The sequence below is a fragment of the Chiloscyllium plagiosum genome, unplaced genomic scaffold, assembly GCF_037043375.1.
Source record: "Chiloscyllium plagiosum isolate Xiang-an unplaced genomic scaffold, Cpla_swu_hap1 HiC_scaffold_12, whole genome shotgun sequence".
NCBI lineage: Eukaryota > Metazoa > Chordata > Chondrichthyes > Orectolobiformes > Hemiscylliidae > Chiloscyllium > Chiloscyllium plagiosum.
The window spans coordinates 47,386,486-47,404,064 of record NW_028270150.1 but is presented as its reverse complement, the minus strand read 5'-3'; the positions used below and the strand labels follow the sequence as shown (position 1 = coordinate 47,404,064).

Below are 17,579 nucleotides of genomic sequence, written 5' to 3'. Positions count from 1 at the left end.
AGTATTCACTTAGCGCTTCCCCTATCTCCTCGGACTCCACGCACAATTTCCCTCTCCTGTCCTTGATTGGCCCTAATCTTACACTAGTAATTCTTTTATTCCTGATATACCTATACAAAGCTTTAGGGTTTTCCTTGATCCTACCTGCCACCGACTTTTTATGTCCCCTGCTGGCTCTTCTCAGGTCTCTCTTTTGTTCTTTCATGGCTAACTTGTAACTTTCAAGCACCCTAACTGAGCCTTCACATCTCATCATAACATAAGCCGCCTTCTTCCTCTTGACAAGATATTCAACTTCTTTAGTAAGCCACGGTTCCCTTGCTCGACCACTTCCTCCCTGTCCTTATCTAGGACATGCAGTAGCTGTTCCTTGAATAAGCTCCACATTTCAATTGTGCCAAACCCCTGTAGTTTCCTTCCCCATCCTATGCATCCTAAAACTTGCCTAATCGCATCATAATTGTCTTTCCCCCAGCAATAACTCTTGCCCTGCATTATATACTTATCCCTTTCCAACACTAAAGTAAACATAACCAAATTGGTGGTCACTATCACCAAAGTGCTCACCTACCTCCAAATCTAACACCTGCCCGGGTTCATTGTCCAGTATCAAATCCAATATGGCCTCGCCCCTTGTTGGCTTATCTACATACTGTGTCAGGAAACCTCCTGCACACATTGATCAAAAACTGACCCATCCAAAGTACTCAAACTGCAGTAAATAATCAAAGTATGTACCTTGCCTTACTGACTCTATTCTCATTCATTAATATCTTCCCGCAGTTTCTTTCCCACTTTTAACCACATTGTCCATTGATATATCGTGTGTAAACTTCTTAAGCATTGAAATAGTTGCTGATACAGAGCAAGAATATGAAGACTCTGGACTGAGCCCCGTAAGTCCCCACTGGAAACAAATTTCCAAGCATGAAATGACTGGCACCTTTATTTCCTACTACGTTCCTTTGGAACTCATGAGATTTTAATCATCAGACCACGCTGTCATGTTCGGACTTTGTCAAAAGCTTTATCTAACTCCATAGAGGCTATGTCAAACATGTTAGTTGCATTGACCCTCTTGCTACTTCCTCAACTAACACAGCAACTGAAGAGATTTTTATGAAAATGTTCCCAAACAGCATATTGTAATTTCTCCCCAAACACATGCAAGTGGTATATTAGAATCTCTCCACCCAAATCTCCATAGTATCTTGAGCACAATTTTTCCTTCCCTGATTGTTGCTGAGCAAAGTGATATGAAGGGGAAGTAAATAGGCATTGAAGATATAATCATCCCCTTCTCACCACCTCGTAATTATGCAGTGAGTCAGAAGGTCAATTTATGGTCAGCAAAAAGCTTTGTTTGTCAGTTGCCTTCCTAGCAGTCACAGAAAATGGAAACAGAGTTTGACCTGTTTTTCTCAGTTTGGGGTGGGATTTTTTTATTTACCCCAATATGGCTATTTAGGGATAGGTATGGAATGCTAGAGGACGGTCAATGAAACACACTCCTATGCAATTGTTTATGATCTCACCATGATCCCCACACCCACAAAATGGCCACATTCTCACTAGCTCCTGAAGGTCAGATCTCTAGTAGCAATCTCTAAGTCACAGAAGCTACCAACATTCTGTAGCAACTTGTAGCCAATCTAGTTAGGACAGGATTTTAGTATCAAAGCGCATGATTTGCCAAGCTAATCACTATCAGCTCCTAGTTACCTGATTAGTGTTTGCTCCAGTGGGCTTGGTGGGGATGGAGAGTCACCACTGCACACATTCTTCCTATACTTAGTCTGTTGAGCACCAAATCTCAGGTTTGTAATCTCTCCCTCCAATTTACACAGACACTGCATTGTAATCTCTCCCTCAAACCTACATAAATATTACATTGTAATCTCTCCCTCAAAACTTGCACATATAGCACATGGAATCTCTCCCCCAAGCCTACGCACATCTCATTGTACTCTCTGCCCCAAACTTACAAGTACAAAGCAATGTAATGTACTGTTTCCCAAACTAGTTTCTTATGTTGCCCTCACTTGGGCCTTTGCTTTGCTCTTGGCTGGCAGTGCAGAGTTGGAACAATTCCTGCCTCCACAAAACTGATGTTTGAAAAAAGTACCCTGGAACACAGATTTGTTTTCCAGGAGGATCCGGTTTAATGAGAATCATGGTGGCTGACCCTGCATATAGTGTGGAAGGTGGGCAGAAATTCTATCTTGACGTACTGTCAATTTCTAGAAGATATGAAAACAAAGCAACAAAATTAGATCCAGCCCTTATCCGTCACACCCCCACAATATTCTCCAAGCTCCAGCCATGCCAACTCACATCCAGCACCCACCAACTATGGTCCCTCAAACCCACAATGCTAACCTATATCCTTCTTTGCTCATTTTTGCGATAGCACCATATGATTTTGTAGGCTGATCCGAGAGGGGAGGCATGGCCAACATTTGAAGTCTAATCCAGAAGACAGTGTATCTGACCAATGTGGTACCCATCACTGGAGTATCAGCTGAGAAATAAGTGCCCAAGGTCATGGGGTGGGTCATTAATCTACAATCTTCTGATTTAGAGGTTACCCTGAACCACAACTGACAAATGAGAAAAAGAAATATTGATTGTCTAATATCTGGAACAAAAACAAGTTAATGTTATGAATGGATGACTAAAGCACATCAGCTTTAGGGCACTAAACAACTAATATGACAAACTTGAAGCAATGTCATCTTCTCATAAAGTTCAGAAAGCTATGTGACAAATAATATTTAAAATGTGATTATTATAAAACAATTATTTATTTATATTTATACACAATTGTACAATCACCAATTATTTTGGCACGAACCCTTAGAAGTTAGTTTGACAACGTCAGCAGAACAGTCACTTAACATACCTACTTTATCCAGGAATGTTTGGCAGGGTCTCAATAAGGTAGGATGAGGAGAATTTTGATTTCACTTTGTTATTATTATCAGATGTATCTAAATACAGCTTAAAAGTTTTGTTTTGCATACAGTGCAGCACATCATAACTACAAGGACATACAGATCATGGGGTAACAGAACATAGCAAGGAATACAAAGTTACGCCTGCAAAGAAGGAGTACAAAAAGATCAACATTAGATTTGAAATTTAAAAGGTCCATTCAGATGTCAAATAACAGCAGGGAAGAAACTGTTCTTGGATGTTGTTCATACATATATTTAAGCTGTCGGAAGAGATTAAGACTGGGGTGGGAGGGGTCTTTGATATTGGCTGTGTTTCTGTGGCAATGAGATGTTTAGATGGAGTCAATGGACAGAAAGTTGGCTTGTTTGGACTGTGCTCACAATTTTCTGTAATTTATTATGATCCTGGGCAGAGCAATTGCTGTACCAAGCCATGATGCATCCAGGCAGAATGTTTTCTATGGTGTATCTGTAAACATTGGTGCAGTTTGTTATGGATATGCCAAATTTCCTCAGCTTCCTGAGGAAGAGGAGGCATTGTTGCGCCTTCTTGACCATCACATTGTGAGTGACAGAGAGGAAAGGTAGCAAAGACTTCAAGGTCCAGACGCTCCTTATGTAACTTGTTCTGTTCTTGGCCCCACAAAAGAAAGTTCAAGACTGGCCACTGCCAAGACTTGGATGTGTTCTTTCACAGCAGGTTCAATGCCGTAGCAATTGTCCTGCAAGCATTTAAAATATCATTAGGATCCTGTGAGCATTGTGATTGTATGAGCTCCTTTATATGTGGGAGGAAATCATGTTTGCCCAACAAAACGTAGATCTGGGTTGGGGGGTGATGGAGAGGAAAATTACCTTGTTCCATTTTTTAAACTCAAGCTTGGATCCAGCAGATTGCTGTAGCTGAAAGTGGTAGCATTCTCTGGTAAGAAATAGAATAGATTCCTTTCCCACCCACACAACCTATTGTGATACTAACTTGGATAATAATAATAATAATAAAGCCAAGAACTGCAGATGTTGTAAATCTGAAACAAAGACAAAAATTGCTGGAGAAACTCAGCAGATCTGGCAGCATCTGTCCAGAGAAAGCAGGGTCAATATTTCAATACCAGTGATCTTTCATCAGATCTAACTTGGTGTCACCAGAGAAATTATGGATTTTCTCTGTTCAAATTGAATCCCAGAATAAGATTGAAGGGCTAAATGTTCTTCTTCTGCTCTGGTCTTTCTACATTCCCATACACTTACTCAGCTCCACTGAATATTGTTGTACAATAGCCCTGCCAAAGGACTCAGAATTTTATTGAACAAACATTCTCAATTGCCATTTTAACTCAGAGTCATAGAAAAAGACCCTTCCGTCCAACTTGTCTATGCCAACCACATATTCTAACCTAATCTAGTCCTATTTGCCAACACCTGGACCATATCCCTGTAATATCTTCCTATTCATAACCCATCCAGATGACTTATAAATATTGTAAAAGTACCAGCCTACACCACTTCTTCTGGCAGCTCATTCCATACACGCATGAAAAAGTTGCCCCTATGGTCCCTTTAAATCTTTCCCCTCTTACCCTGAACCTATGCCCTCAAGTTTTGGATTCCCCCACCTGAGGAAAATCATGCCCCTCATGATTTTATAAATCTTTACTACGTCACCCCTCAGCCTTTGATGCTCGAGGGAAAACAGCCCCAGCCTACTCAGTCTCTCATTATAGCTTAAACCGTCCAATCCTGGCAACATCTTTGTAAATCTTCTCAGAACCCTTTCAGGTTTCACAATATCCTTCCGATAGGAGGTAGACCTGAATTGCATACGATATTCCAAAAGTTGCCTGACCAATGTTCTCCTAACTCCCAATCTCAATGCTCTGACCAGTAAAGGAAAGTGTACCAAATGACTTCTTCACTATCCTATCTACCTGCAACTCCACTTTCAAGGAGCTATGAACCTGCACTCCAAGGTCTCTCTGTTCAGCAACACTCCCTAGGACCTTACCATTAAGGGTATAAGTCCTTCCCTGATTTGCCTTTCCAAAATGCAGCACCTCACATTTATCTAAATTAAATTCCATCTGCCACTCCTCAGCCCATTGGCCAATCTAATCAAGATCCCGTTGCACTCTGAGGTAAACTCCTTCATTGTCCACGACACCTCCAATTTTGGTGTCATCTGCAAATTTACTAATTATACCTCCTATGTTCATATCCAAATCATTTATATAAATGACAAAAAGCAGTGGACTCAGGACCAATCCTTGTGGCACTCCACTGGTTGCAGGCCTCCAGTCTGAAAAGCAACCCTGCACTACCATCCTCTGTCTTCTACCTTTGAGCCAGTTCTATATCCAAATGGCTAGTTCTCCCTGTATTCCATTGATCTAACTTTGTTATCCAGTCTCCTATGAGGAACCTTGCCGAACGCTTTACTGAAGTCCATATAGATCTCATCCACCACTCTGCCCTCATCAATTCTCTTTGTTATTTATTCAAAAAACTCATTTAAGTTAGTGAGACATGGTTTCCCAAGCAGAAAGCCATGTTGACTATCCCTAATCAGTCCTTGCCTTTCTAAATACATGTAAATCATATCCCTCAGGATTCCCTTCAACAACTTGCCCACCACCAATGTCAGGCTCACCGGTCTATAGTCCCCTGGCTTTTCCTTTCCACCTTTCTTAAACAGTGACACCATGTTAGCCAACGTCCAGTCTCCCTGCACTTCACCTATGACAATCGATGATACAAATATCTCAGCAAGAGGCCCAGCAATCACTTCCCTAGCTTTCCAGAGATCTAGAGTACACCTGATCAGATCCTGGGGATTAAGCAACCTTTTTGTGTTTTAATACATCCAGTACCACCTCCTCTGTAATATGGACATTTCTCAAGATGTCACCACTTAATTGCCCACATTCTATATCTTCCATATCCTTCTCCACAGTAAACACTATGCAAAATACCCATTTAGAATCTCCCCCTTCTCCTGTGGTTCCACATGTAAGCTGCCTTGCAGATCTTTGAGGGGCCCTATTCTTTTCCTAGTTACCCTTTTGTCCCTGAATGTATTTTAAAAATCTCTTTGGATTCTCCTTAACCCTATTTGCCAAGGCTATCTCATGTCCCCTTTTACCAATCTTGATTTCCTTCTTCACTATACTCCTACTGCCTTTATACACTAAGCATTCACCTGATTTCTGCTGTCTATACCAGATATGTGCTTCCTTCTTTTTCTTGACCAAAACATCAATTTCTCTAGTCACCCAGCAATCCTTAAATCTACCAACCTTGCCTTTCACCCTAACAGAAAAATACTGTCTCTGGACTCCTGTTATCTCATTTTTGAAGGCTTCCCATTTTCTAGCCGTCCCTTCACCTGTGAACATCTGCCCCCAATCAGCTTTTGGAAGTTCTTACCTAATACTGTGAAAATTAACCTCCCTCCAATGTAGAACTTCAACTTTTGGATCCGGTCTATCCTTTTCCATCACTATTTTACAACTAATAGAATTATGGTCGCTGGTCCCAAAGTACTCCTCCACTGACACCTCAGTCACCTGCCCTGCCTTATTTCCCAAGAGTAGGTCAAGATTTGCACCTTCTCTAGTAGGTACATCCACGTACTGCATCAGATAATTTTCTTGTGTATACTTAACAAATTCCTCTCCTTCTAAACCTTTAACACTATGACAGTCCCAGTTTATGTTTGTAAAGTTAAAATCCCTGACCATAACCACCCCATTATTCTTACAGATAACTGAGATTTCTTTGCAAATTTGTTACTCAATTTCTGGCTGACTGTTGTGGGGGGGTCTACATTAAAATCCCAATAAGGTGGGATCCATTTCGTATTTCTGAGTTCTCCCAAATAACTTCCCTGGATGTATTCCTAGAAATATCCTCCCTCAATACAGCCATAATGTCATCCCTTGTCCAAAACGCCACTCCACCTCCTCTCTTACGCACCCCCCCCAAAACCTTTCTATCCTTCCTGTAGCACTTGTATCCTGGAACATCAAATTGCTAGTCCTGTCCATCCCTGAGTCATCCCTGTGCAATGATATCCCAGTCCCATGTTCCTAACCGTGCCCTGAGTTCATCTGCCTTCCCTGTTAGGCTTATTGCATTGAAGTAAATGCAGTTTAATTGATCAGTCCTATCTCATTCTCTGCTTTGTTCCTGCTGGTCCTGACTGTTTGACTTGTTTCTTTTCCCAACTGCACTAGTCTCATACTGACCTCTTTTCTCTCTATCTCCCTGAGTCCCACCACCCCCACCTTAATAATCTAAATACTCCTAAGCAGCTCTAGCTAACCTCCCTGCCAAAATATTAATCCCCTTGCAATTCAGGTGAAATCCATCCTTCTTATACAGATCACTTATGCTCCAGAAGAGATTCCATTCATCCAAAAATGTGAACCCTTCCCCCCCGCACCAGGTCCTCAGCCATGCATTAACTTGCTATATCCTCCTATTCCTACCCTCACTAGCTCATAGCACTGGGAGTAATCCAGATATTTCTACCCTCAAGGACCTTTTTATATTCCTGTCTAACTTTCAATATTCAGAATATTATCCTTTTCCCTTCCTACGTCATTATTTCCAATGTGCACAATACCTCCTATTGGCCTTTCTCTCCTTTGAGAATATTCTGCACTCTCTCCGAGATATCCTTGATCCTGGCACCAGGGAAACAACACAACATTCTGATTTCTCAGCTACAGGATCATTTGTCTGTGCCTCTGATTAGAGAGTCCCCTATCACAATCGATCGCTTTGAACCTGACGTACCCCTCATTACATTAGAGCCTTTCTCAGTATCATAAACATGGCTGTCCATGCGCCATTTCCCTGAGAATCTATCACCCTCTACATTTTCCAAAACGGTATACTTGCTTGAGATGAGTATAGCCACAGAAGGCTCCTGCCTCCTTCATCTACTTTCCTGGAGGCATCCCATCTACCTGACTGTATTTGCCTTCCATCACACTCCCAACTCCTGTGGGAGAGGGCGGCACGGTGGCCCAGTGGTTAGCACTATTGCCTCACAGCGCCAGAGACCCGGGTTCAATTCCCGCCTCAGACGACTGACTATGTGGAGTTTGCACGTTCTCCCCATGTCTGCGTGGGTTTCCTCCGGGTGCTCCGGTTTCCTCCCACAGTCCAAAAATGTGTAGGTCAGGTGAATTGGCCATGCTAAATTGCCTGTAGTGTTAGGTGCAGGGGTAAATATAGGGGAATGGGTCTGGGTGGGTTGTGCTTCGGCAGGTCGGTGTGGACTTGTTGGGCCGAAGGGCTGTTTCCACACTGTAAGTAATCTAATCTAGTAATCTAATCTAAATTCTTCATTGTCTCTAACTACTGCTCCAACTGAGCCATGTGATCCAAGAAGATTCGTAACCAAGCACACTTACTGCTGACATGATCATCAGTAACATGGAAAATCTCCCTGAACTCTGGAGAAAGTGAGGATGGCAGATGCTGGAAAGCAGAGTCGAAGAGTCTGGCGCTGCAAAAGCACCAGGCAGCATGTAAGGAACAGGAGAGTCAATGTTTCAAGCATAAGCCATTCATCAGGAATGAGGCTTGTTGGCCAGGGGGCTGAGAGATAAATGGGAGAAGGTGGGGCTGGGGGAAAGGTAGCTGGGAATGTGATAGGTAAATGAAGGTGGGGGTGAAGGTGATAGTCGGAGAGGAGGGTGGAGCAGATAGGTGGGAAGGAAGATGGACAGGTAGGACCATTCAACAGGGTAAGTTGGGAGATTGGGACTGGGATAAGGTGGGGGGGAGGGGAAAGAGGGAAACAGGTAAAATCCACATTGTTCCTGTGTGGTTGGAGGGTCCTAAGATGGAAGATGAGATGTTCTTCCTCCAGGCGTCGGGTGGTTGGGGAGTCGCGATGGGTTGGGAGGTTGGGACTGAGATAAGGTGAGGGGAGGAGAAGTGGCAAGGACAGAATCCCCTGGTCCTCACATTCCACCCTACCAATCTCTCCACCATTTCTGTCAACTACAAACAGACCTGACCACCAGAGAAATATTTCCCTCTCCACCCCTATCTGCGGTTCGGAGGAAATGGCCTCTCTGTGTCTCCCTTGTCAGATCCATCAACCCACCCTCCCCTTCCAGCACTTTCCCCGCCATCGCAAATTGCAAACACCTCCCCCCTCACCTTCATCCAAGGCCCCAAACAATCCTTCGACATCTGACAGAAATTTGTCTGTACTTCCACACACGTCACCTACTGCATCAGTTGAACCCGATATGGTCTCCTCTACATTGTAGAGACAGGATGCCAACTTGCAGATCATTTCAGAGAACACCTTTGGGACACTAGTACTGAACAACCCCACCACCCTGTGGCCGAACACTTCATCTCCCCCTCCCACTCCGTCAAGGACATGCAGGTCCTGGGCCTCCTCCATCGCCAAACCTTAACCACCTGATGCCTGGATGAAGAATGCCTCATCTTCTGTCTTGGGACCCTCCAACCACACAGGATCAATGTGGATTTCACCGGTTTTCTCATTCCCCTCACCCCACCTTATCCCAGTCCAAACCTCCCAACTTGGCACCGCCCTCTTGAACGGTCCTACCTGTCCATCTTCCTTCCCACCTATCTGCTCCACCCTCCTCTCCGAAATATCACTTTCACCCCAATATTCATCTACCTATCGCATTCCCAGCTACCTACCCCCCAGCCCCACCACCCTCCCATTTATCTCTCAGCCCTCTTGACCCACAAGTCTCATTCCTGATGAAGGGCTTATACCTGAAATGTCAACTCTCCTGCTCCTCACATGCTGCCTAACCAGCTGTCCATTTCCAGCGCCACACTCTTGACTCTCCCTAAACTCCCACATCCAACAGGAAGGGTACATCTCTCTACTAAAGGCCATCTTTGCACCTTAACAATCTACAGACTCAGAAAATAGCACCGCCTTACTACTCTTAAAATCACTGCTCAAAGCTAACTCAGTATCTATGTTTTATATTGTTAAAATTTAATCAAGAGACAGATCTCAATAAAACATATAATAAAAAAAAAACCCACTCTGCTCACTATTGTAGATTTACAAAAAACAACAAGGTTACACTTAAAAAACTATGCGCTTAGCTGCTCCCATGCTGAGAACTCTCCCACACAGGTTCCTCTAAGATCAGCTTTGAATTTCACTGTTTGTTAATTTTTCTTAGATGCACTCCGATGTTCAGAGATTCTTGAACTCAAACAGCATAGGCAGAAGCTGTGCAGACTCATTGCTGTCTCAGACAACGATGTTGGTTTCTTTCTCATTTGATTCACTGACCATGTGGTCACTGCCTTTGTCCCTCTTCCTCACTTTTAAAGTTGTTGTTTTGATTTTTTTTCTCCAAAGTTTCAAAACAATGCAATTACTGTTCCTGTAATTCGAGGAAAACAGCTCAAGCAGCTAAAATACCTCAAAAAGGAGCAGCTGTTACAGCCACAATTATTTTCTCATCCTCCAGCTTGAATTACCCAGAATCCAACTAGAGAGTGTATTTTTATGCAAGGCCGTGTCATGCTGCTGTGTCTCACTCCTCAAGTCTGGACCAGTACTGTAATGACTCACAATCAATGCATTGCATGCTTTTGATACGTTTGTTCCTATCTTTATAAGGGAGGATTCATGCTTTAGTTCATAACACTTGCCTTGAAATTGGAATGTTACAGATTTACATCCCACTTCAGGTAGATTTTGAACACAAAATCTCAAATGTTGTGCCAGTGCTACACAGTTGAGGTGATATCTTTCTGATGAGATTTTAAACTGAAGCCCCTTTGCCCTGTGTGCTGTTTGAGGATCTTGTTCTACCTAGAAGCGGTTATGTCTCCTGTATTAAAGCTGTTACTATGCTTTAAGTGTAGTTCCTGGTTGTGAAATGCTGTGGGACATTCTGAAGTTCTGAATGCTGATTTGTAGATGCATTTTTTGTGGTATTTAATTAATGCTATTTTTGAGTATTGCTGTGGAGGTTGGTGACTTGGATCCTTGAGGATTATGTTCATTATAGCACCAGTCATTAAGAAATGTGTTTGCAAGGTGCAGGGAATAACTATGTAAAACTGATATGATTTCGTTAACATTTTGTTAAAGGAAATTTTATCAGATACCAGCTTTGAAATCAAGAGACTTGAGACAATAGGTCAGTTGTTAACGAGCATGATGGAGTTGAAGGATTGCAGGGTCAATTTAGAAAGACATGCCCTTTAACAAAAGTTATAAAATTTCATTTCTGTGTTCAACTGAAGTTGAAATTTGGCAAAATTAACTCCCTATGTGAGACATTGTTAATCCTATATTGTCAGCTCTCAGCTTTGCTCCATTGAATTATTTAAAAATAATTAACTGGAGAACAAAGGAGAGATACTGATTTGCAGCATTTGAACCTTTGTTAGAACTATGAAAAGATCACTATTGATCACTCCAGCTTAATTCCTAATCAGCTCGCCTGAGCAACAAAAGATAACCCGTGTTCTTTAATTTGGTTGGCAGTGAAATGACTGAATAGATTAAAACCATAAGATTGCAGGAACTGAAGTAGACCATTCAACCAACTGAGTCTGCTTTGCCATTCCGTGAATTCATAGTTGATTTGACAATTCTCAACTGCGCTTTCCTGCCTTTTCCCCATAAGCCTTGACTCCCTTCCTGATTAAAAATCTCAACTTTGAATATACCTAACATCCTAAACTCGACAGTTCTCAGCAGCAAATAATTCCACAGATTGACTGCTTGAGAGAGGAAATTTTCCCACAACTCCATCTTAAATGTATGACCTCTTATTCTATGCCCTCTGATCCTAGACCCTCACAGAAGGGGAAATGGCCTTTCCATATCCATCCTGTCAAATCCCCAGAAAACAGTGTATATTTTAGTAAGGTCACATCTCATTATTCTAAATGAGTATAGGCCCAAACTATTCGGCTCTCATCATGAGACAGTCTCTCCCTATCTGGTATGAGCCTACTGAACTTTGTTGTGGTTCTGTTCGCCGAGCTGGATGTTTTTGTTGCAAACGTTTCGTCCCCTGGCTAGGCGACATCATCAGTGCTTGGGAGCCTCCTGCGAAGCGCTTTTTTGATGTTTCCTCCGGTGTTTATAGTGGTCTGTCCCTGCCGCTTCCGGTTGCCTACTGAACTTTCTCTGGAAATCCACCAGGAGCAGATCAATTACCTAATACATGCTCAGATGAAGGGCTTATGCCCGAAACATCAATTCTCCTGCTACTTGGGTGCTGCCTGATCTGCTGTGCTTTTCCAGCACCACACTCTCGACTCTGATCTCCAGCATCTGCAGTCCTCACTTTTTTCCCCTCAGATCAGTGACTGTTATATACTTACATTGTACACTTGTACATACCCAAATCAACTTTTCCTTATATTCTTGGATCCATGCTCATTTTATACCAAGACACAACTACTAGATATTTGAATCAATACTGGTTACATACCTAGATTACCTTTATTATATATTTAGTCCAGTGCCCATTGCATGCTCAGACTAATGCCTGTCACATACCTAGATGAGTATCCATTGCATGTTTGCAGCAGTGCCGTTTACATATTTGGATCTACTCTGTTATTGAAGTAGATCAGTGCACATTACATACCCAAATCAGTGGTTATTACATAGCGAGCTAATTGCCTGTTACAAATCTGAATCAGTGCTCATTGTATATCCAGGTGTGTACTCTTAGATCCTTGCTTGGATCAGTGCCTATTACATATCCAGAGCAACTCTGTTTTACGTTGTATATGTGGATTAATGTACATTACATACCCATTCCTGTGCCCTTCGCACACAGCAGCACCGATACCTACTTAAATTAGTACCATTACATAGCCAATGCAGTTTCCTATTATGTATCTAGATCAGGTTACACACTTGGATCAGTGTTCATTACACACTTGGGCCCAACAAGGTGGATAGAAAAGAAGAAGAGATTTCTGCCGGTATCCTGTTCAACCTTCAACCTTCTACCATATCACTAACATAGATTATTGGACCATTTATTCAATTGCTGTGTTGCCTTGTTGTGGGCAGTTTAGCAAGTACAGTTCAAATGTACTTCATCAATGGTGAAGATCTGCTGGACCTTCTGAGGTTGCGAATAGTGCATTATTAAGACAGGTCCGATCTTTTTTCTTTTATTCTAAGCTTTGCAGCTTTGGCAAATGTTTTCTAACAAATGGAAAGATCTTCTAACATGTTGATCAGATGATGTTGGCAGAGCCCCTTCATCCACCTATCCACTTGGCCACAGTTTGTAAAAAGCTGGGATTAGCAGGAGGAAAGGAGGATGGAAACAACACATTCCGTATGTGCCATCATAATAATAAAGGGAAAAATCCGATGTTTGAGTGGAAAAAATGTCCTGTTAACAGTAATAATCTCCAGCAATTGAAATTATGGGAAGCATACATTAAAGCTCTTTATTAGTAATTGTGCCTAAGGCATGATAATAGTAATTTTTATGTTGCTGAAAAATATGTAAGCTGCTTATTCCAAAAAAGCCTACTTATTTATTTAACCAGCTAAACAACAAGAGAAGGGGAATGTTCTTCCCCAAAAGATTTTCACATCAGTAACAAATGTGTGAACCTGGACTGAGTTAAAACTCAAGAGTAATGCATACCTGTTCCTCTCATCAGTATTTTAATAGCTACCTACTAATTTGCTAATCAATTAACTCTTATTAAATGAAGAGAGACTTTGCCTTCAGTAATGGAATTCCCTCAATTGATACATACAAAACTCCAAAGTATATTGTTGCAAGTGTACTTTCCTTTGTGCATCTGACATAACAACTTTGTAAATATGCTTTTATAAGTGAACTTAGATATTCTGTTGTACACAGAGGAAACCTTAATTAGTGAACCAGGCAACTTTAGAATGGTTACTGAAATGAAGAAAAGTTTGGATATCAACATGCCATGTACCATACCTGGCTAAGATGAATAGAAAATGCTCAGCATCTAAGCATCTTGAAACCATCAATTCCAGAACTGTACAAGAGAATTCTGACAACTCTCTAAATTTTCTTGCCTCTATTTCATAAAGCATCTGGCTTCAACTTGTCACAAAACTCAGGGCTGAGATTGCTGACTTGACGTATAAATGTGCAACTCCATACAGTGTGTGATCTACTAAAGCATCACACCTTTCTTAATCCTACAAGATTCTGTGATTACAAAATGGTAGAACATGCCTGATCAGCAGGTTCGTGTTCAATTTGGTCTGTGCAAGATTAATAAGAACTTGCTCATATAGTCACATAAAATTCCTATTACAAGTTAACTCATTTCAAGCCAATAGGTTAATGTAATATATAAATGAATTTTATACAAATATGCAAGTGTTCATTATCAATGCTACATTGGACAATGTATGCTGCTTAAACATTTCTCACTTTCTCAGAGTTTGCACCTGAATGATGTCAGCAGGAATGTCAGTGGGAATATATGGGAGGTCAGTTAGGAATATATGGTGAGATTGGTAGGTATGAGATTATTGATGTCGAGAAAATATAGTCTGATCCTGCAGCAAAGGTTTAAACAGAAAAATGAGAATCGTGCCTGTGAGCAGTGAGAGGCATGCTATTAGTATCTAATCTTGTCTCAATTAAACGCATTGTCAGGCACTGGAGAAAAAGTGAATGTTGACAGTTCCTGACATGAAAGTCAGAACAAATCTCTGGCAACTCCAGCTCGCCATTTGCTCTTCCAGGCCTCCATTTGGACAGTAAACCACAATATTTCACATTATCTTACACGGACAGGATTACCCGTCACATACGTGTCATCCGTCCGAAGAAATTTGCATCAGACTTGCACCAGCCTCTCCACATTATTATGACACATCTCCAACTCACGTACAATGCACTTCTCCACTTTGTGACTGCACTTTAGAGTGCACCAGTACCTTTCATTTGAATGTCACTGCTAGGACACTTTGTATGTACAAACAAGCTTCTATCTCCTGGATTGGGCCAGAGTGCATCTCAGGCTTCCTCACTTACTCTTTTCGTGCTCACTTACGTTATACCTACTTGGATGTTTGGAATATCTTTGACTTGTTTTGCCTTTTTGTGCTTTACTCCCTCATTCAGAAGTTAAAGGATCACAGTACGCATGTCTTACCCTGCCATTTCCTACAGAAACAAAGCCAGACAGCTTGTCATGGTTGTCAGCAATGATCAGGCAAGGGGGAGACTATGTTGCTGTAGAGCACTGAGCTACATCAGTATTACATCTACATGTGGTGGCTGCTTATGCAGCAAATACACTGCAATCAAATGACCACATCTCAAAGTGTAAGGGGCACAGTCCTTGGTTAAGTAAAAGAAGAAAGCCTTCAATCAAGGGGTGAAGAAGTCAGTCGGGGATTGGAGGCAGCATGGTGGGATGCAGAGGGGACAGTAATTGTGAAGGGGACTGTGCAATTTATGTATATTTTTAATACAATTTATTGTAATTTGGAGTTTTAGTTTTGAGTTGGTAACATGGGGGCTTTCTGGGTGTCTGAAGTTAATACACAACTTGCAAATATTTCTGTAGACATGATGATTTCTTTTGAAACAGCTTTTACACTCTAGATTTAGACTTAATGGTTCTTGTTTCACCATTATTGGATTTCTTGTTTATCTAAGGTAGTCAAAGGGCCATGTAGAGATAGTCCACGGAGGATATACTAAACCATCAAGAACCAGAAGTCGAACAATGATGGTCATTAGGAGACAAGGGATACTCTTTGCAACCATAGCAGATTACTCTGTTAGGTATCCCCGACTGAAGGCAAGCAGAGTTACAATGCTGCCTATTCTTCGATCCTGGCCATCATGAAGCAGCTGATAATTCTGCTGGGAATATGGTTCTGATGCTTGGATTAGTCTGGGAGTGGGGAAAGGGGCCTTATAGCATAATGCTTTAATATTCACAGCTGGGCTCTGCACAACTGAGCTGAGAATTTGGCAGCAGTGTTCAGGGGAGGACACTGAAGACATTGAGGAAGAGGAACTTCTGCAAAGATAGACCACTGCAGCATCAGGCTCAAAAGCCATACACGACTGGTAATCCAATAGGTGTGAGCAAGACGTAGTGATCATCCATTGATTGTCATTTGTCCCTATCTATTCCCAACAGTAAATGTAGTTTTTCTTTGTTGTTTTCTTAGTTTCTGCAGCTGCTGAAGAAAAGTGAATGTTTTCAGCCATTTGAAAGTTTTTCAGAGTATGATGCTCCTACATTGAACTATGAGGAGATGTTAGGCTACACTGGATCTGAGGGAAAGAATAGTATTCCTTAAAATGGGAAAATACAAAGGTTGGGTAAACTGCATAACTTGGTTCTTATTGCCACTGTTACAAAAAGCGTTGATCAGATAGGGATGATGTAAAATAGCAATAGATTTAGGAACATACACATGTATTTGCAATGAAATGTTAGCTATGCCACTTATGTACCCTCAGAAGCACTTTGTTCAATCCCCCTCCTACTATCTGCACTGGGAAAGAGCAACTCTTGTCTGGCAGTGCTTGACTTGGTGCATAGTTGGACTTTATAAATAGTGCTGATACTGGGAGTCCCAAGAAACGTTGGTCATGGTGAATACTTCCACATTGCTGAGCAGAAGGTAGTGTGAGTGTAGTCCATGGAGGCATGGTACATGAGTAATAAGGCAAACTGCAGAGAATAGCTTGAAAAAACACCTGAGGGCTCATGGAGAGAGTCCCTCCATAGAGTTAACTCTTCGTGAACTCCTGGTAAAATTAACCCTTAGAATTTATTTTCAAATATAAAAGAATAATATAGGGTTAATATTTAAAGCCTTCAATAATTTGGTACAAATTAAAAAAATAAAGAAATGATGTATATTGCAGAGAACATGACCAGCATGGCTTGCAGCTGAATACAAAATGTGCAATCTCAGCCAGAAGTCATTCACTTATATTGAAATGAATACATTGGGGATAGATAGAAAACAATCTATTAGTTTTAGTTACCAGATTGTCACTAACATAGGATCCAATTATAAGTATTTGCACACCAACATGTTATTTTTGATTTTGAGTGCTGACAGCTCCATTGGGAGAACATATCTGCTTTGCCAAGAGAATTTACTTTAAGACAGCAGAACCCAAGGCCTGTTGTCTGGTTATGACCAAATTTCAAACCTATTTCTTGCTGATTAATAGCATATTTCCATTATTTAACTTATTGATATAAAAGTTTTATTTTTAAGAAGTATCAAAATGCTGTCCACTGAATAAAAGTATTTTAGTGAACAGTTTAATCACCTAACATTTACATTTTTAGAACTATGGTTTAAAAATTTCTACTTTATTCAAAGAGTATGACCGCACAGTGGCACAGTAGCCAGCACAGTGGCTCAGTGGTTAGCACTGCAGCCTCAAAGTGCCAAACACCTGGGTTCGATTCAAACCTTGGGCCTATCTGTATGGAGTTTGCATGTTATCTCTGTGTCTGTGTGAGTTTGCTCTGGTTTGCTCACACAATCGAAAGATGTACAGGTTAGGTGAATTGGCCATGCTAAATAGCCCATAGTGTTACATACATTAGTCAGGGGTAAAT

At 41.5% G+C, this 17,579-nt stretch overlaps 1 protein-coding gene across 6 annotated transcripts in view; it reads right to left on the bottom strand.

The window, feature by feature from the left end:
• LOC122555198 (kelch-like protein 13) overlaps positions 1-17,579 on the bottom strand; it is a 78,969-nt gene that overhangs the window by 20,345 nt on the left and 41,045 nt on the right. The gene's annotated exons all lie outside the window — the stretch shown is intronic.